Source organism: Pinus tabuliformis, chromosome 6 (assembly GCF_031772625.1).
Source record: "Pinus tabuliformis cultivar Carrire ecotype Pingquan chromosome 6, CPIR1, whole genome shotgun sequence".
In the NCBI taxonomy this organism is placed as follows: Eukaryota; Viridiplantae; Streptophyta; class Pinopsida; order Pinales; family Pinaceae; genus Pinus; species Pinus tabuliformis.
In genome coordinates this window covers 273,726,462-273,747,827 of record NC_142292.1, presented here as the reverse complement: position 1 = coordinate 273,747,827, position 21,366 = coordinate 273,726,462, and positions in this window count along the sequence as shown.

Sequence of the window (21,366 nt, the reverse complement as noted above, 5' to 3'; positions counted from 1 at the left end):
TTGCAAGACTCAATAGATGAACCTGATGATTTTTCAAGAAGCATAAATCAGATTATTGAACTAAATGAAAATAGAGATGAAGTTCACTACAAATTGAAGAAATATCAAAATAAGATGAAAAGGTTGTTTGACAGAAGAGCAAGGGAAAGGGACTTCATAGAAGGTGACCTAGTTCTAAGATGGGACTCCAGGAGGGAAGAAAAAGGAAAGCATGGTAAATTTGACAACCTATGGTTTGGTCCTTTAGCAATTGCTAAAGTAAAGAGTAACAACACTTTTGGTGCTGCAGAATATTGAGGGGCTATATTCCACTTATCCTGTAAATCGAAGGTTCTCAAACACTACATTTAGTATTGAGAGGTTGAAATAGTTTTCATTTATACCATTGTAAAATTTTCAGTTTCTTTTACTTTCCAAGATGTCAATGTGATTTTTTACAACAAAGACTCCATATCCCGAGGAGAAGGCACATGGATCTGCAGGTTCTCTACATTCTACTAGGGAAAGCAGTCCCTAATTGGAGTCGATGTTGTAGCATTTTTTGGTTTTGATAAGTTAGAATAAATTAGACAAAAAATGAAAATGTATATACAAAATGTTAAGATAGGATATGGACAAAAAGAATATTGAGTAAAAAATATTAGGAAATTTTTTGAATAAATATGTCCATATCAAAGAAAATGTTAGGGTAGATGCCCAAAAAAATAAAGGCAAAATAAAATGCTAGTTAGACAGAAAATAAAACAGAAATAAAACATGAAAGTGTGCAAGTCTAAATGCCACTACTATTTACTTTTATGCATAATAATGATTGTGTGCAACTTGTTATTCATGCCACAATCCATGGTAATCAAATTGTTTAATCTTGGTTATTCCATGATTTGAATTTTATGTTTATAGATCAGAGAATAAAATTTGACCAAACAGTTTAATCTTTGAAGAGCATAATTAGGTAGAGAAAATAAAAGGAGCTCATAAGCTTAATCTAAGCCCTTGGATGATATAAGGTTAGAAATAGAGTTAGATTTTTTATAAAAAGAAATGTTGAGTTGCTAGTTTAAATGCGCTCTAAAATAATAAGTAAAATGTTAGGAATAGAAGGGTAGGTAGAAATGTGAAAGTTTGAATGGTTATTTCCTAAAGTTCCATATCGCATCACATCATTCATAACTGCATGAACCATTGGGCAGAGGAAAGTGCGATGTGCGATATGCTATCACTTCTTTCATTTTCATCCAATCGTTTACCATTGCTCCCACTTACCATTTCATCCCATGCCTTCCTTCTGCATCCACATCATCTCCTACATCCACGTCGTTTGCCATATGCTAAAGGTCATGCAAGTTCAAAAGGCGCGATCAAGTGATAGCTTGATAAGTACATTGAGGTGTGCTGCGGGGAAGCAATGAGCACAAAGGTTAATTAAAGCCCAACCCCCGCAGTTGACCGTGACATTAGCATGGTTGACCGCAATGTGTGGCTTGAAATCACTGTGGGGTTCAACCTTGTTGAAAGCTCCCGTACATTATTTACCCCCGCAATGAGGTTCCAAAGCTTTCCACTCCACGTCACGTTTCATTGCATATATCCTTTCTGCTCATATTCATATTAACTTTTAATTTAATATATTAAATCCCTAAAATACCCATTCCCATATATTATTAAGTCCTTTTACATAATATCCCCAAACCTTGGTTTTAACTATAAAACTATGTATTTTTACCTGAAACCCGACAAAACCCATTAACTTATCAATTCGCGATTAAGTTAATAAAACCCCGCTAATCACCCCGATCACCTAATCCAAGCTTTAAACCATGATTAAGCGCGATACTGCCATGATTAACTCGTCGAGCCCCTCCATTTCTCTTCCCTTTTTCCTCCGTGTTGCTCTATCGCCTGACCGTCGTTAGATCAAAATCTCTCTCATCGAACAATCCACAGCCATATCAGGCTAGCTCAATGACCGAACAATACCCACTCGATAAGGTGGTTTTGCGCCAACCCCCCAATGCTACGTGTCAACCAACGGAGTAGATCGGGTGACCCCCTCTAAACCCAAGCGGTGCGATGGCTTTGCTTACCACTCCACTGTACTCCTGAACGCGGTATTCCTTATTCACTCTGATTTACGCTAAAATTTTGAAAAGTTGAATGTTTACCTGTTTAAATGTTAAAACCCTCGCTTTCGCTTCTTTTTCTCGTTTACACATGAAATCATGTATAACCCTCCTGCGCCACCCGAAGCCTCTGCAACCAATATAAATCATTGTTTACCTTAAGAAAACGCTCCAGACTCCTTCCATAGACCTTTCAACTCCAAAATGAAGCCATTTCAACCCTCCTTGTCAACCTGTGTTTTACTTAACATTTGTTGTGTTTTGCAGGTAATCCTACAAAATCGTTCTTCCAGGTCCATAAAGAAATTGAATTCAAAAGCCTGCCTACAGTTAAAAGACAAACAAGATGATTAATATCCAAACTACCTTATGCTGAAAAATAAAAGCTAAAATATTTACTGTTGAAATACATAGTAAAAACTTGAAATGTACAGTAAAGGTAAAAGGACACAGTAAAGGATTTTCACAGAGGTCAAAGTGTATCAGATGAAAGATAAAACAGACAAGCAGCTTAAAAGGAAAAATATCAAAAACCAAAGCCAGCAGAACCTACATAACAGGGACAGCAAGAAGCAGTTAAATAGCTGTCTCTATCTTCTTGCATGAAGATTCTTCATTTTCCTAGAATAAATCCTTAAACAATTTAGGATATTTTCTTAGTTCTACTATTGTATAAATAACTCTCTTCTCGAGTTATCAAAGGGTTGATTGTTCATTGGTCATCACTCACTATTCAGCTTTGAACCTGGTTGACCCTTGATGAAGCATTTCTAGATATTTGATGTACTTGACTTTTCTAGAACCTCAACACGAAGCAAAGGATTCTAAATTATGTTTTGCACTGTTTGTGTTTCATGTAAGTTTTTCGTGTATTACTCATTATGTTTTTCTTCATATTCTTATGACTTTACAGAGATAACTAGGTAGGAATAATTGTGTCTCAATCTATTCCTATAAGCTTTCTGAAGTGATAATCATTAAAGAGAATGGATTAATGGACTATCTGTTTAATTAATTCCCTCTGAATCAATAAATCATCAACATCTCATTGTAAGCATAAGCATATTCTCTTGAACCTTCTGAACATCGGTCAGAGGTTTTCATAATTATGATTATGCAATTATCTATCTGACAATTGTGATAATCATATTATTTTTGTTTTCTGCTCACCACTATTCAAGCTTTATCACTATGTGAAATTTTATAGCAGCCCTTTACTGAGATATTGATATTATTCAAAGGGTTAGGTATATCAGTTTTATATTTGTTTTATTCATTGGTCTCCCAAATCAAAACAAAAACCCCCAAAACATTTATCTTAGATGCTCTAGCATAATAGCTGACCATTATTATCTCAGAGGTACAACATCCCATAAGGGATTTCTTCCCATTAAAAGATGAGGAAAAGGCTTTTACAACCTCGATATTGTGTCCCTGAAAACCACAATAGACCAAACATTAAAACATCAAAACCTTAGGTTGCAGAGCCTTTGGGACATAATGAGAGGGGAGGAAATGGTGTTGTTTGGAGAACCCTCTCGAAAAACCCTAGTAATCAATTCAACAACTATCAAGTATTGGCTCAAGTCAGAGCCATAATGACCTTGAGATATGGTAAATGAATGATCATTGTAAACTGATAGTCTATATAACAATTGGAATAACAATAAGTTGACACACATGATTGGAAATCCAAGTGAGCCGATGAGTAATCCATATAACATGATTAAGACAAAACATCACCCAAAAAACCATTATTTATTATAAGTGTGAATCCAGAGTTTAAATGAAATAGATCAGCGCTAATCTGTAAGGTTTTAACATTTCATTCAAGATCAATGAATCACTATATCGATACATATCCAAGGTGATCGTAATATAATTCAGCATTTTAATATAAATGAAATGTTTTCAAAACATGTAGCGCCACCAATGTATATTATATAGTATGTTAGGTTATTACCATTTATTTGATCATCAAAAGATTTGGACTCACGCTTTATCACATTGAAACATAAGGATTAACACTAGAGTCATCATGATAGTTTATTAAAATTAACCTATTAGCATTATAAACTCAATTTGGGCTACTGCAAAATCTTTGATTTTGTAGTGGCCCTTAAACCTTAACATTTTCCTGCTATTAGGAGTGATAAGAAATTAAAAATAATTGTAATAGTCGAAGGAAATGATCCTTATATCATGAGAAAATATTGAGTTCACCATAAAAATTAAAGTGATCATTAAAATAAACGATGCAAATGTGAAACAAATACCAATCCAATCAAATTAAAACAAAACAACTAAAAGGAAAGAAAATAAAAATTCTAGGAGGGGCCCATTATTTTTTAAAAATAAAGGGAGTGGGTTGGTCTGCCAACAATTAGCGACCTTCTAGGATGAACTAGTTTTCTCTCCCTGAAATGATAAAATGAAAGGAATACAATTAAAATGTAATTATAGTCAGGTACAACATACTAAGAATTAATCTATTCATTTTAGTCTGCAAAATAATATAGGCACCCATAAATATATTAATAAAAAAAAATCAACAACATATGGAAATTGGAGTAAAACCCATTAAATTTTTTAGAAGAATATTTGAAGATAACAGATCGAGAAAGATAAATAGAAAATTCTGAAAGTTGGTGTAATCATAACTTTAATACCACAAGTAGAGCCATTGCTGCCAGTAGACATCCATAGCCTCACCAAGGTTACGTTTTAACCCAATGATGTGCCAATATCCCATCTATTAGATATATATTAAGAGCCATTAAAAATATTTACTTTACTTAAGAATTTTCTTAGAACTTAATTGAAAGTCGTTGTCCTGACTTGGTAACTAAATGATGATATTTCTATTCATAAGAACTAACAAAAGTGAACAAGTCAGCCCATGATGAGGCCTCTTGTCTTTCAGTCTTACGACCAAAATCCATTACCCTGGCTTTGTGACTAGTAATAGTAATGTCATTTTTGTTAGGACTCATGATCATGGTAGTTTGGCTCATAATGAGACCTCCTATCCTTTAGTTCATCCTTTTCTTTAAAAGAAACTCTAATTCCTTTTATCGCTTAATGGACTACCTAATAGATTGGGAGGAAAATATACTCCTTAAGAGTAAGGGATGGTGTGAACAATTTACCTTTGCAAGCTCAAACCAATGATGTTGTTAAAAATAATCAGTTCATTTGAAATATGAGAAATTTTTCAATAAAAGTGGATTTAGATCATTTCTATAATTGAGATTAGATCTAAAGGTACCTTTGGACATGGGAACAATTTGTTTATACCAAACTAAAAGAATTGATTCAACAGTTAACACGTGAGTCAATAAGTCATCTGATAAAGATTCCTTTTGAAAATTATCTTTAGGTAGATTTTACTGTGGAAAAAAGAAAGAAAAAGCAATATCATAAGGAATGAAAACAAAGGAAAAATCATATTCAAGGAAAGAAAAAGAACAGAGTCAAACACACAAAACCAAAGAAAAGCATAATAGAAATATGTACAAAAGGACTCCCAAAGGAGGTCATCCAAAGTATATTTTTAGAAGTTGCCCATTGACTAGAAGGGACTCAGGTTGACCTTCCAAAGTCTGCAATCGAAATGTGTTGGGTCTGATCTTTTCTGTAACAATGAATGGTCCCATCCATAACCTCTAAAACTTGGTGTGTTCCCCTTTGTCCTCATGGGCCTTATCCCATTTTAGAACCAGGTCACCAACTTCAAAATCCTTATTAGAAGAAGACTTGTTATCAAACCATCATTTTACCAGTTGTTGGTGTTGATTTAACTTGGTTTTAGCTTTATGTCTTCTTATAATTTTAATAAAGCATTGATTCTATTTTCCATAGTTGATGACTTAACTTCTTAGACACTCTAGGACAGATGTAGAGAAGGAAGAAAAATGTGAGGAGGTAAAATAGTTTCTCTACCATAAACGAGGAAAAAGGGTGAATTGCCAATAGTAGCTTTTGGTGTGACCCTATCAACCCATAATGCATTAAAAAGTTAGTATGCCAATTTTTATGATTTTCTGAAACTGTTCTTTTAAGGATTTTTAGTAGATTTTTGTTTGAATATTTAGCAAGACCATTTCCTTGTGGATAATAGTTTGTTGAATACTTAACCTTTATCCCTTTTTCTAAGGCGTATGTGCCTAACTCATGAGATGAGAAATAACATGCATTATCAAAGACCAGTAACGAACACCAAAGCGAATGATAATATGTGATTATATGAAATTCATGACTTAATTAGTATTTACCAAACATAAACGTGTTGCCTCAACCCATCTAGTAAAGTAATATATAGTTGTTATAATAAATTTATGTTGTTCGGATGTGGGAGGATTAACTGGTCCAATTATGTCTAAGCCTCATTGCTGAAATGGAACTTCAACAATGATAGGTTAAAGGGGAAAGTCGGTTTTTTTAAGCTTACCAATGGTATTTTGGAAAGTTTCGTATTTTGTAATAGAGGCATGGGCATCTTTAAACAAAGTAGGCCAATAGTATACCACCCTTTGAACTTTGTTTGTGGTGGTATCACCACCAAAATGTCTACCAGCAAGACCAAAGTCGAGTTCATGGAGAATTTATGATCCAGGTGGATGTTGGTGGCTACCCACCTATTCCACTTTGACCCCCACCATTATTTCTTTTCAGTTTCCTTAATTGTAGCCCAGCTTACTGTTTTTGGCATTTTTTGGGTCCTAAACTTCTGGAGTCGATTTGAGGGATTAAAATATATTTTTAGGGAAAACGGAGAGACCGAAAATGTTCCAAACTAGTTTGCTAGTTTGTTTTCAACCTCCTCTTCGAGATCTTAGAAACAAGGTATTATGATAGCCAAACAAAGATCGTATGCAAAAGTCACAACCTCAGAAAGTTGATGTACCAATTTACCCAAACGGACCTCACATTTTTGGCGCTTCATCTCCTAGGGTTAGTTTTTTGGATGTTTAGGGTTTTCCATTGTTTCTCAATAATAAATAGGCCTTTGAGCCTCATTATAACACAGTTCAGAGACATGTAGCCACCACATCTCTTCTCAGAGATAAGCTACCATCGCCCGAGCTAGTTTATTTTTATTTTTGTATGTAAGCATATTTCAGTTCTTTGATATTAATGAAATGAAGTTTTATTTCTGTTGCATCTCTGTGTATATGGGTATTTATGTATTTTGTTGTGTTCCTGCATAAGTACGGATCAGTAGTATTTGAGCAGTCTAATATTTCTCTATTTTTCTTTGCATGTCCCCAACGAGGCTAGGGTATAAGGAGTTAGGGCTAGATCTGGTTTAACCTTTGCAAGACCAACCTCGCAAAACCCGACGACCTCCCATGGGATAAGAAAATAAATGCAACGGGGAAGGAGATCCTTTCAAAATACTGCTTGAGGGATCCCTCGAGTGACAAAGGAAAGCGATGATGGATAACTTTTCCCAGATCCTTTGACGACTACCCATAGGCAACGCATCTTCATCCAATAGCCACTCTAGAGGCGCCACTCCTTTTAAGGTACAATTTAACTTTCGTCTGATATGCTTGTCTTAGCTCAGGCCCTGGTCATCGTAGTAGCTTGTATTTTCATCCGTAGTAGCTGATAGTAGCCCAGACCCTCCGAGTAGCTTGTCTTTTCTTCAACCCTTCGACGATCCCGTGGAGTTGTCCCTAAATATTGATAGAATCTATTTTACACTTTGGTGGGTGACTACACTTTCTAGGCGCTTGGGCGTTACTACACTTTAGGCACACAACACTCCCCATAGCAACACACAAAAGCCCAATGCTTTCATGATACCCTGCTAAGAAGTCTTCCCCTAGCTTAGCACGTGTATGTATGCTTTCATTATTTCCTTTCTAGTGCGATACTGTGTGCTAGTGCTGTAGTTGTTAGCCATGTGCCATAGTTTGTCGTCCGTTGTACCGCCCCCCAACTGGGTGGTATGTGGAACTATGGTAATTGCGCTATGGGAAGTTCTCTTCTGGGGAATGGGTAGTAATTGTGCAATGTGTTTCGGGCTTAAGTATGTACTTGTGCTCAGGGAATGTATTGAAGACGCCTCCTATCAGCATTGATGTCGAACCTCATCAGTGAAGTGGGCTAACTTCATAAGATCCATTGTCCAACCCAACCCCAGCTTCGTTGCTAGGCCTCCGGTCTGCAAGTATATAAAGCAATGAACCATGAAGATATAGCAGCAGGTGAGAAGAAGATTAAGTCGCTCTGCATGCATTCTTTAGCTTGTGTATTATATATAGCAATTATGCAAAATGACTCATTGTATCATTCTGTGTAGGATAGTGTGCCTTGTGATTAGGCCCCTCCCTCCCAGCGTGACCCTCCTGTTCTGTTGGGTAAGTCGTTTCTGGGTATTGTCTAATCGTGAATGGGTACTTGCATCCTGGGCCTGATGTCCTCTCGGCTGGCGTGTACCGGTGGTAATGAGGGGCAAGGTGTCCTGGGTATGGGCAAGGGGTTCTATCTCTTGTCAACCAGAAATCGGCGCTGACTGGGTCCCAATCAACTATAGTAGCACCTAGATATGCACCTGGAATGGGCTATGGCTCTCCAACGGGCACTGTATATCAATCTGTTGTATCTGCTTCTGGGTCTTGCAGCCCATTGATTAAGTTGATCCGCCACCACCTCGCTTGCTAGTAGCTTATATGCCAGTGCCGCAATAAGCATAAAAGACAGAGGCAGAGACAAGGGCAGAGACCACATAAGAAACAGAGGTCAAAGCATCAGAATAGGTAATCCCGCAACCAGCGGTTGGGGATCAAGATCAATAAGTAGATCCACCATCCCAGGCATCAGAGATAGAGGTAGTTTCAGCTGACCGAGTACCAGTAAATGATGTCAGTGACCCGGATGGAAGGGATGATTCGTGGCATTGCCCTAGTCGTTTGGTCTATTGCCCATTTTCGATTTGACCACGCCACCCTGCTTACCAACGCGCCTCAAATCCTGGATCTCAATCACCAGCTGGAATCACGAAATCAAGTTTTATCCACTCCTATCCTGATATTTCTTATTCTTATTTTGGTCATTTTTATTACTAATAGGAGGATCGGGTGCTAAACGCTTCAATAATAATAGGGTGGAAATTGATTCTATTATTTATACATATACCCACACCCCCTTTCATAATGGCTCGACCGGCTGCGGGATGGATGCACAATCATCAACGATGTAACATCCATAATATGCGTGCGATCACATGATGCTCCCTCCTGTTGACTTGTATGGGATAATAGTAAATGAGTTTGGGAATGGTGTACGTCGCCCGTAGGTTCCTTTTCTCATTCAGCATGCCTGATACGTTCGCTCTGAATCATTGGGGCGGATCAGATGCCTCCCTGCTAAATCAAGTTAGGGCCCTTCGTGGACACCTGCCTGATACATGTATCCTATGATGGCTTTTCTCACTGTAGGATACATGTGGCATGCTCCGCGGGACATTATTCACAGAAAGCACCTTTGCTCGAGAATACTCTAAATAATTCATTATACTTGGCCCGAGGCTTATTATTTATTGGCCTTGGCCCGAAGTGATGTCCCTACTACTGACTGGGAAACTCTCTTCCATGAAACTGACACGTAGGTATGAGTGCAATAGAAGCAGCCCCACCTGGAGAGATCTTTTCATAGGTTTCCCTCCGACCTGAGTGATAAAGTGATAAGCAAGCCACTTACTTCTGGCAGCAGCGACCCCGTGATATGAGCCAGACCAGCCGGAAAGAAAGGGAGATCGGAAACTTTGAAGTGATAGTGAAAGAAAGAGCTCCTGGTTAGAAGCTTGCTATCCGTCTTGTTTTACTAGGTACCCCCACTTCTCTTGCGACTGAAGCTGGCCTTGGGTCTGGGTTTCGATCTGGAACAGCTGCTACTAGTGGGGGTGCTACTAGTGAGGTTGCAGGTACTGGATCGACTGAGTCAACTGTATAATTGACTGCTGCTTATCTAGTCTTTGCTCTAGGTGTTGCTTCTTCTACTGAATATTCTACTTAATCTACTCAATCTACTGAACCATTTCAAGGGGCTTAACCGACAGAATCGACAAGATAAGCTAAATATACAACTCCATCAACAGCAGAACCAACTGAAGAATCGACTGGATCTACTACTGGTGGGTCTCTAAAAGGTAGGGATGTTGGTTATGGATCAATAGGATCTGGGAAACGAACTGCTACTGGTGCATTTTGATATCGATCTGGAATTTTCCACTTATTCATTAATGCTTTAACTATTATGGAGAGGGGGTGCTTCAATAGCTTCAATAGATACTGCTGCTAGCTTTGTTACTGATGCCGGCTCTGAAACAACAAGCATAACAGGATCACACCCATCATCATAAGGATCTGCATCTCGGTATGGGTTGGGATCATCGGCTAAGCCGCTCTCGACATGGAACTGGAAGGTATGCTACTGATGCTATTGGTACTACTCTTGTCATCATTGGTAGATATGCCTCTGTCTCTACTAGCGGATATGAGTGTGTATCTACTGCTGTTGGTACTGGGTAAGCTTCTGGATATGTTTCTGCTTCTACTGGTGCTTATGGATCACGAGCTGGATCGACTGCTTCAATAGGGTATGTATCTACTAGCCCTACTTCTGGGTATCGATATGGATCTGATGCTGGTGGAACTACGTGAAGGAAAGCTGCCTTTGTCTCTATCTATGATGCTTGCTTTGTTGCTGGCGTCCCGATCTTTATATAGAGAAATAGGTGTTGCTGCCTCTGCTCCTTCTACCTTTGCTTCTCCTGCTTCTGGTGCTACTGCTGGGTATGGATCTTACTCTGATGCTGGTGCTGCTTATGCTACTGTCTTTGCTTATGCGACTGGGTCTGGGTAAACAACAACTAGCTTGACTACTGGCATTGGGTTTTAAGATGGTGCTGGTCAATATAGAAGGCGATGATGAAAACAGAAAGGTGGGTAAGTTGGCCCGTTGTCATAAACACGAGCTTATAGAAACAGGATGCACTCAGCATGAGTAGAGCACGTGTGATAATGATAGAAACAGTGAATTGGGTTTCAACTCGAATGTTTGGACCGAAGTATGTGCTCCACTCGATTGAAACACCCGATTATTATGATTATATTCAAACTGCCACAAAAATACCAACAATAACAATTTCTAAGCCACCCGAGCTAGATAAATAGAAGAATGAATCATAGAGCTAGATAAATAGAAGAATGAATCATAGAGCTAGATAAATAGAAGAATTAGTAATAAGGCGCTTCCCCAATTGCTATGGTTATTTCCCATCAACATGGCAAGAAATCGTGACATCTGGTTATGATATAGCTCCCGATGCTTATACATCTGGCTAGCTCCGAAGCACTTTCCAATTGGCTTTTGGTCGTCCCACCCCTTACGAAATGATATAAAGGCCAGCCAGCCGGATTCTCCATTTTCCATATAACAAGGGTTATGCAGGGTTCAGGTCATCACTGGGACAACCATGACTGCCTTACATCATCATAATGGGAGGGAAAGATACAGATAATGCTACTCTAGTGCTTCCGGCCTGCTCTTCGAAACCCATTCATTCACTGCTTTTTGCTTAAAGAATACCCCTTGCACTAGGAAGCGCAAGCCCCTCCGGGACCTTGTTTCATCTCATAATTATGGGTCCCCAACGATCTCTATCCAATCTTTGATGGCTGGTCGGACATAGCACATATCTCTTGTGGAGCAAGTAAAGCATAAATAAGAAAGCTTACGTTGAGTAAAACAAGTGGACATTAGCTTTCCTATCTCCTCATTCAGAGAGGTAGGCTGCTATAAAAAGGTAGACATCGAAGTGCATGTAGGTGGTTCCCTGGGAAGCACTGGAATGATAGCAAGCTCCCAAAAAAAAGCAATCTCACTTTTCCGGCATGCCTTTAAGTAATAGTAGGGGCCACCTTCATCTCTATCAATTGAAGTCCCTTCCTATGCAATCCTAGTCATTGCAAATACATCTATTCAACGTTGGACCTATCCTATATACATTGGATGTGGTTTCATCCCCAAAAACCAACTATTCCATATTAGCTGGCATTCTAAGAAAGAAATTGAATTCAGATGGCTAGTGGGAGGGCTCCTCTTCTGGACCTACAATCTATTGCGTTGGGTGGACGCCCCTACTATTCTTATTTACAGTCTACCGTATCCCCAACCTTAAATTATAATATGTGCAGTACCCCTCTCGATTTCTATTTAAGGGGAAGAATAGGAGAAAATATTGGAGACCCACAGAATCTAGCAATAGAAGGTACCTTATTGATAGAATTCCCTACTATTCTTATTTAGGGAGAATGGCCCTATTCTTATTATAAGGTGGAACAGAAGCGTAAATAAAGAGGATGAAATTTCTCGCTTTATATTCTTTAATAAGAGGAGCGAATGAAACTACTTCTTACTACACGTCTATGAATTCCCCCTTAAGTAATATAAAGAAGAAGTGCATCACTTCGTTCAATCCATCTTATTAGGGGGCCCTTTCCCCGTTCTCCAATATGCCTTCTTTCCATTACCGAAACCGTTCTCCCGCTATCCAAAAGTGACAAATCTTTTCTTCTTATCCAACTTATTTATGATGATGTACCCTATAACCTTATTGAAGTTTCCTTTTATTCGTTCACTAGATAGAAATAGATTTCTCTGGACATCGGATTATATGGATAAGGGGGTCACGTTGCACTCCCGGATTCTTTAAAGACCCTAACTCATTTCATTCTTTTCTTTAAAGACCTTACCTAAGATCAGGACCTCGAGGGATCGGAATAAGGGGCATAGACCTGACCTTACTGATGCTAAAGCGCTGTTGGAAGGATATTTTTCAGTTCATGACTTTTTCAATCGGAAAAAGATTACTTTTTCACTTCTCAAAACCTCCCCACACATCAAAGATTGGTGGGAAACCTACTATGAACAAAATGACGAGAGGGAATCCTCAATTTTTTCAGCCGTATCAACTTTGAATTATTTCTAAGACACCATCAAGAAACAACATTACCCTATCGGGAGCTATGAAGATAAATACATAAAATGAACCACGCTATGGCTAGGAAGGGGCCAAGATGTGCTGAAGTTTACAAATGTTTTACATACCCTTCACACGAAGCTAGATATCCAGAATTATGAGTGGAATTTGGTACTCAAGTACCGCAGTTGTCTACACAAGTACATTCAGGACAAGATGGAGTTCCTGGGCATCTCCTCGCTCAGCACAATGTACTGATATGTTGTCAATATTGAGAAGAAGTTTAAACAGAAGAAGCGACATTGTGGATATGAGAATTTGAAATAAGGAAAGGCGCCCCTAAACCACAGAGCAAAGGACAAAGCCAAGGGAGGGTGACCAAGGACAACCCACTGAAGTTGAAAGAAAAGAACAACACCACAAAGAAAAGGAAGGACATAGGAAAATGGTGTGAGTTCCATAAGAGCTCCACTCACAACACAAGTGAGTGTAAAGCCAAGTAGTCACTGTTGGTCGAGCTGAAGGCTTCCGAATCAAACGTGTGTTCCAACTCTGAGTCAAAAAATGACAAGGGGAATGACAAAGTGAAGCATATCATTGACGTGGAGCCCAGTGCCACCATGGCCACTACTAAAATCCAAAAGAATGAGCCTAAAGATCTAGAGGAGTGGGGACACCTCTTCCACTCGCAAATGTGGGTGAAGAGTTCTCTGTTGAAATTCATTGTCAACAACGGGGGCTAAAAGAACCTCATTTCAGTAGAGGTCATGAAGTGGTTGGGCCTACTGACTACAGCACATCCACAGTTGTACACCATCAGGTGGCTTCACCAAGGACGAGATCTTCGCGTCAGCCAGCAATGTCGTCTTCCCTACAGCATCAAGCCCTTCACGGATGAAGTATTGTGTGATGTTGTTACTCTTGAATTTTGTGATGTATTTAACCATACTTGTGGAAGTGTCATGTTGTATATGAGTCTAGACCTTGCTTTGTGATTATTAGTTTAGGCGATAAGTTGTACAGGATACCAGAGCTAGCCCTGCCTACCGCCATCTCTTTGATCACTGAAAATTAATGCAGTAATATCATTTCCCAGACTAGAAAATTTGTTTTCCTTATGATTTTCCCTTAGGGGAATAATAAGGTTGTGGCAACAGCTTCCAGACAGGGCTCTTCCGAACAACAACAGCATATGGACAAGGTCATGGAGGAGTACAGGGACATTTTTGCCTCACCTACAAGGGTACCTCTACACTGTCAGGTCAAGCACTCCATCGATCTCACCCCGGCCGCGCGCTACCCAATGGACCGATCTATCGACTCTCTATTCTGGAGAATGATGAGATTAAGAGGCAGATTCAAGAGTTGTCGTAGAAAGGGCACATCGAGCCAAGATTATCACCCTACGGAAGCTCGATTGTATTGGCACAGAAGAAGGATGGGACCTGGAGACTCTGTATTGACTATCAGGCACTGAACAAGATCACTGTCCAGAATAGGTAACCAATCCCATGGATTGATGATCTTCTAGACCATCTCAAGGGGGCCAAATATTTCAGTAAGATTGACTTGAAGTTTGGTTATCACCAGGTGCCTATCGAACCCTCCTTCGTGTGGAAGATTGCCTTCAAATCCAAGGAGGGCCTTTTTGAATGGTTGGTCATGCCTTTAGGGTTGACGAATGCCCCTGCAACCTTTATGAGATTGATGGACGACATCTTGCAACCCTTCACCAATGAATTTGTGGTGGTGTATTTAGATGACATCTTGATCTTCAGCCAGAGTTGGGAAGAGTACCTCCACCATATTCGACATGTCCTTCAAACCCTACGAAAACACAAGATGTGTGTCAATTTGGAGAAATGAACTTTTGGCATGACCCGGGTTCAATAGTTGGGGTACATCATTATTAAACAAGGTGTGCATGTGGACCCAGCCAAGATACAAGTCATTCTAGATTGGTTAGCCCCAACCACTCTAACAGAGCTTCGTATCTTTTTGGGTCTTGCCAATTTCTATCGCATGTTCGTGGTCGCGTTGTCTCATGTCACTCTGCCTTTAAGTCAAGTCACCAAGGGCAAAGCGAAAGAAAAGTTCTTTTGGTCTGAATCACAACAGAATGCATTTGCCGAGTTGAAGCATTGTCGTTGCTGTACACCAATGCTCACATTACCAAACCTGTAGCAACCATTTGAGATGGAGACAGATGCTTCCGACTATGCTATTGGTGCAGTTCTTAGTCAACGGGGGCATCTAGTGGCATATCATAGTGAGACACTTTCAAAAATAGTCTAAAAGTATCCCATCTATGACAAAGAGATGCATTCCATTATGTAGGCCTATCGACAATGGAAGCATTACATTATGGGGAAGGAAATGGTCATCCACACAGACCATAGACCCCTACAATTCATACAGACACAAGGGAAGTTGCAGAACGATCGCCATCAGAAATGCTCCACATACCTGCAATAGTTCAATTTGAACATCAAGTACAAGAAGGGAAGAACCAACAATTTTGCAGACTGCCTTAGCCAACCACTGGTCATGGTGTTGACCACTGTGCTTGACTCTTGTGGGCACGAGATTGTGGGGTGGTTGCATCTTTACAAGAGAAATCCAGAATTCGGCAGCACATACCACACACTCCTGGAAGGTAAGTAAGTTCCAAATTTTCACTTCCAGGATGCAATGTTATTCCACCTGGGACACATCTGCATTCCTTCAAGCGAGTGTGCCAAGATGATTTGTGAGGTGCACTACATTCGGATCACTAGACATTTCCGGGTGGAGAAAACAGTGGCAATGCTAAAGAAGTATTTTTATTGGCCAAACCTTCGACAGGATGTTGGGAAGTACATCAGATCCTGGATTGCCTATGGCAGCTCCAAATTGACCATCAAGAAGCAAGGCCTATATACTCCTCTGCTTACTCCTAATCAACCTTTGGAATCCATATCCATGGATTACATGTCGGGCCTTCCTTCTAAAAAGCATGGAAACAACTGGATTTTCATGGTCATCAATAGATTCTCTAAGATTGCCATTATGCAGACCTGCAAGAAGAGTATCACAACAAAATCCACTGCTAAGCTCTTCTATGAACGAGTGTGGGTACATTTTGGGATCCCATAGTCTGTTATCTCATATAGGAACAACATGTTCCTAAGTATAGTTTGGTCAAGTCTCTGGTCGATGTTGGATACCAAGCTCACTAAGTCCATGACTTTCCACCCCCAAACTGATGGCCAAACAGAGTTCGTCAATAGGATGATCGTACACATTCTACGTATGTACAATTCGAAGCATCCATGCACATGGGATGAAAGTGTCCCCTATGTCGAGCACAACTACAACATAGCTCTCCATAGCTCAACTGGCCACAACCCCTTTCAGTTGGGGTTAGGATTCCATCCACTATGTCCCATTGATGTGGCCATACCAATTACAGCTACTCAGGCAGATTCGGCTCACGTCAAGTCCGAAGCTGACAAGGCTAATAGCTACATTCAGCACATCCTCCAACAGGTCCATGACATATTGGACAGAGCTAATGCTAATTACAAGCAGTTTCATGATCAACAGCAGGTGCCACACAAGTTCGGTGGGTGAAAAAATTTGGTTACATTTGCAGAAGTGCCTTGTTGGGCCCCACAACAAGCTTCACCCGCTATGATATGGGCCTTACACCATCACTAAGGTTGTAGGGGATAACACTTTCGAACTCATAATTCCACGATTCCTTGGACTGCACCTAATGTTCAGTGTGGACAGCCTTCGACCATACTTTCCACCATTACTAGACACATCAGACATTGTCATATAGCTGACACGAACAGAGTTAAACCTAGACTGCATGGAACAGGCCACAACTAATTAGATCATGGACACATAGATCAACGACACTCGTTAGCAGAAGATCCAACTGTATCGGGTTGTCAAAGTTGGCCAACTCATGCACCAAGGAAAGTGGCTCACTAGGGACCAAGTTTAGCAGAAGTTTCCCCATCTCATGGAGTCACTCAACACAATGGGGACCATTACTTCCTAAGGGGGGAGGATGTATCTAGGTGGTTATTGGTGGCCACCCACCTATTCCACTTAGACCCCTACCATTGTTTCCTTTTAGTTTCCATAATTGTATCCCATCTTACCATTTTTGGCATTTTCTCAGGTCTTAAACTTCCGGAGTTGTTTTGAGGGACTAAAAGACGTTTTTAGGGAAAATGAAGAAACTTGAAAAGACTTGAATTAGTTTACCTGTTTTTTTTCCTCCTCTTCAAAATATTTGAAACAAGATATTATGATAGCCAAACGAAGATCTTATGCTAAAGTTACAACCCCAGGAAATTGATGTAACAATTTACCCACACGGGGCCCACAGTTTTGGCGCTTCATCTACTAGGGTTATGTTTTTGGATGTTTAGGGTTTTCCATTATTTCTCAATAATAAATAGGCCTTTGAGCCTTATTGTAACACAATTCAAAGGCATGTAGCCACCACATCTCTTCTCATAGACAAGCTACCATCACCCGAGCTAGTTTATTTTTAATTCTGTATGTAAGCATATTTCATTTCTTTGATATTAATGAAATGAAGTTTTATTTTTGTTGCATCTTTGTGTATATGGGTATTTTTGTATTTTGTTGCATTCCTCCATAATTCTGGATCAGTGGTATCAGATTGGTCTTCTCTTTCTCTGTTTTTCTTTGCATGTCCCCAAGGAGGTCAAGGTATAAAGAGTTAGGGCTCGATCTAGTTGAACCTTTGCAAGACCAACCTCGCAAAGCCTGACAGCCTCCCATGGCGGAAGAAAATAAATACGAAGGGGCAGGAGATACTTTCGAAATATTGCTCAAGGAAGCCCTTGAGCAACCCGATGATGGATAAATTTTCCCAAATCCTTCGACAGCTACCCACAAGCGACACATATTCATTCAACAACCACTCTAGAGGAACCACTCCTTTTAAGGTACAAGTTGACTTTGATATTCTCATATTTGAGGGCCAGATAGATGCAGACGCAATAAATAAATGGTTAAATCTGTTGGAAGGATATTTTTCAATTCATGACTTTTCCAATCGGGAAAAGATTACTTTCGCACTTCTCAAATTCGCCCCACATGTCAAGGACTAGTGAGAATCCTATTGTGAATAAAAGGATGAGAGGGAATCCTCACTTTTTTCAGCTGCACCCACTTCGAATTATTTCTGAAACGCCATCAAGGAACAATATAACCCTGTCGGGAGCTATGAAGATAAATACATAAAGTGGACCACGCTACAGCAAGGAAGGGACCAAGATATGTGGGAGATTACAAATCTTTTCCATACCATTCACACGAAGTTGGGTATCAAGGATTCTGAGTGGCATTTGGTACTCAAGTACCATGGCTGTCTACACAATTACACCCTGGATGAGGTGGAGTTCCTAGGCATCTCATCGCTCAGCAGGGCATACCAATACGTTGTCAAGACTGAGCAGAAGTTCAAATAGAAGAAGCAAACTTTGGATTTGCGAATCTGAATCAAGGAAAAGAAACACCCAAACCACAAAGAAAAGGACAAAGCTAAGGCGGGGTGACCTGGGACAACCCATCAAAGCCACAAGCAAAGAGAAACACCACAAAGACAAAGAAGAACACAGGAAAATGGTGTGAGTTCCATAAGAGCTCCACTCACAACACAAGTGAGTGTCGAGCCAAGTAGTCACTAGTGGTTGAGCTTAAGGCTTCCGAATCGAACGCATGTTTCAGCTCTGAGTCATAAACCGACAAGGGGAATGACGAAGGGAATAATATCATTGACCTTGAGCCCAGTGCCACCATGGCCACCACTAAGGTCTAGAAGAATGAGCCTTAAGTTCCATAGGAGGAGGAACGCCTCTTCCATTCACAAACATGGGTGAGGGTTCTTCGTTGTAGCTCATTGCCAACAATGGAAGGCAAAAGAACCTCATTTCAGTAGATTTTGTGAAGCAGTTAGGCCTACCGACTACAACACATCCTCAGTTGTACACCATTGGGTGGCTTCACCAAGGATGAGATCTCCATGTCAGTTAGCAATGTTGCCTTCCCTACAGCATCAAGCCCTTCACAGACAAGGTACTGTGTGATGTTTCTCCTCTTGAATTTTTTGATGTATTATTAGGACAACCATACTTGTGGAAGTGGCATGTTGTATATCAGTCTAAACCTCACTGTGTGATTATTACCTTGGGCGATAAGTTGTACAGGATACCAGAGGTAGCCCCTCCTATCACCATCTCTTTGATCACTGCAAAGAAATGCAGTAAGATCATTTCCCAGACCAGGAAATTTTTTTTCCTTATGATTCATCCTCAAGGGAAGAAGAAGATTATGGCCATGACTTCTAGACAAGGCTCCTCCACACAGCAACAGCAGATGGACAAGGTCGTGGAGGAGTACAGGGACATTTTCGCCTCACCTATGTGGGTACCACTTCATTGTCAGGTCAAGAACTCCATCGATTTGACATTGGGCATGTTGTTACCCAATGGATTGATCTATTGATGCTCTATTCTAGAGAACGATGAGATTAAGAGGCAGATTCAGGAGTTTTTGTAGAAAGGTCACATCAGGCCAAGCTCATCACCCTATGGGAACCTGATTATATTGGTACAGAAGAAAAATGGGACCTCAAGACTCTGTATAGACTGCCGGGTGCTGAACAAGATCATTGTCTGGAATAGGTACCCAATCCCATGGATTGATGACCTTCTAGACCAGCCCAAGGGGGGCAAATATTTCAACAGGGGCCTATCAAACCCTTTGAAGTGTGGAAGATTTACTTCAAATCTAAGGAGGGCCTTTTCAAATGGTTGTTCATGCCCTTCGGGTTGATGAAGGATCCCAAAACCTTCATGAGATTAATGGACGACATCTTGTGACCCTTCACCAATGCATTCATGTTGGTGTTTTTAGATGACATATGGATATTCAGCCAGAGTTGGGAAGAGAACCTCCACCATATTCGACAAGTCCTCCAAACCCTATGACAACACAAGCTATGTGCCAATTTGGTGAAATGCACTTTTGGCATGACCCAGGTTCAATATCTGGGGTACATCATTGATGAGCAGGGTGTGCGTGTGGATCCAGTATGGATATAATTCATTCGAGATTGGCCATCCCCAACAACTCTAACAGAGCTCTGTAGCTTTTTGGGTCTTACCAATTTCTATTGTAGGTTCGTGTTGGGGTTCTCTCAAATCACTCTGCCTTTAATTCAAGTCACCAAGGGTGCGGCAAAAGCAAATTTCTTTTGGTTTGAATCCCAACAAAAGGTGTTTTTAGATTTGAAGCATCACATATGTTTTGAGTTAGTGCTAACATTACTAAACCTGCATCAACCATTTGAGATCAACAGTGAAAAGGACAAAGACAAGGCGGGGCAACTTAGGACAACCCGTCGAAGTCGCAACCAAAGAACAAAACCATAATGAAAAAGAAGGACAAAGGAAAATGGTGTGAGTTCCATAAGAGCTCCACTCACAACACAAGTGAGTGTTGGGCCAAGCAGTCACTAGTGGCCGAGAAAGGCTTCTGAATCGAATGTATGAACCAACTTTGAGTCAGAAACCAGACAAGGGGAATCACAAAGGGAAGCAGATCATTGACACAGAGCCCAGTGCCATCGTGGCTATCACTAAGATCCAAGAGAATGAGCCTGAAGATCTAGAGGAGGGGGGACGCCTATTCCACTCAAAAATGTGGGTGAAGGGCTCTCCGTTGCAGTTCATTATCAACAGTGGGAGCCAAACGAACCTCATTTTAGAAGAGGTCATGAAGATGTAGGGCCTACCAACTACAACACATCCACAGCCATACACCATCAGGTGACTTCACCAAAAAAGACATCTTTGTGTCTGCCAGCAGTTTCGCGTTCCCTACAACATCAAGCCCTTCACGGACGAGGTACTATGTGATGTTGCTCCTCTTGAAGTTTGTGATGTATTATTAAGAAGTCCATACTTGGTGAAGCGACATTTTTTATATGAGTCTAGAGATCGCTTTGTGATTATTAGATTGGGTGATAAGTTGTACAAGATACCATAGGTAGCCCCACCTACTGACATCTCTTTAATCACTGCAAAGAAATGCAGTAAGATCATTTCCCATACCAAGAAATTTGTTTTCCTTACGATTTTCCCTTAGGGGAAGAAGAAGGTTGTGGTCACAGCTTCCAGACAAGGCTCCTCCACACAGTAGCAGCAGATGTACAAGTTTGTG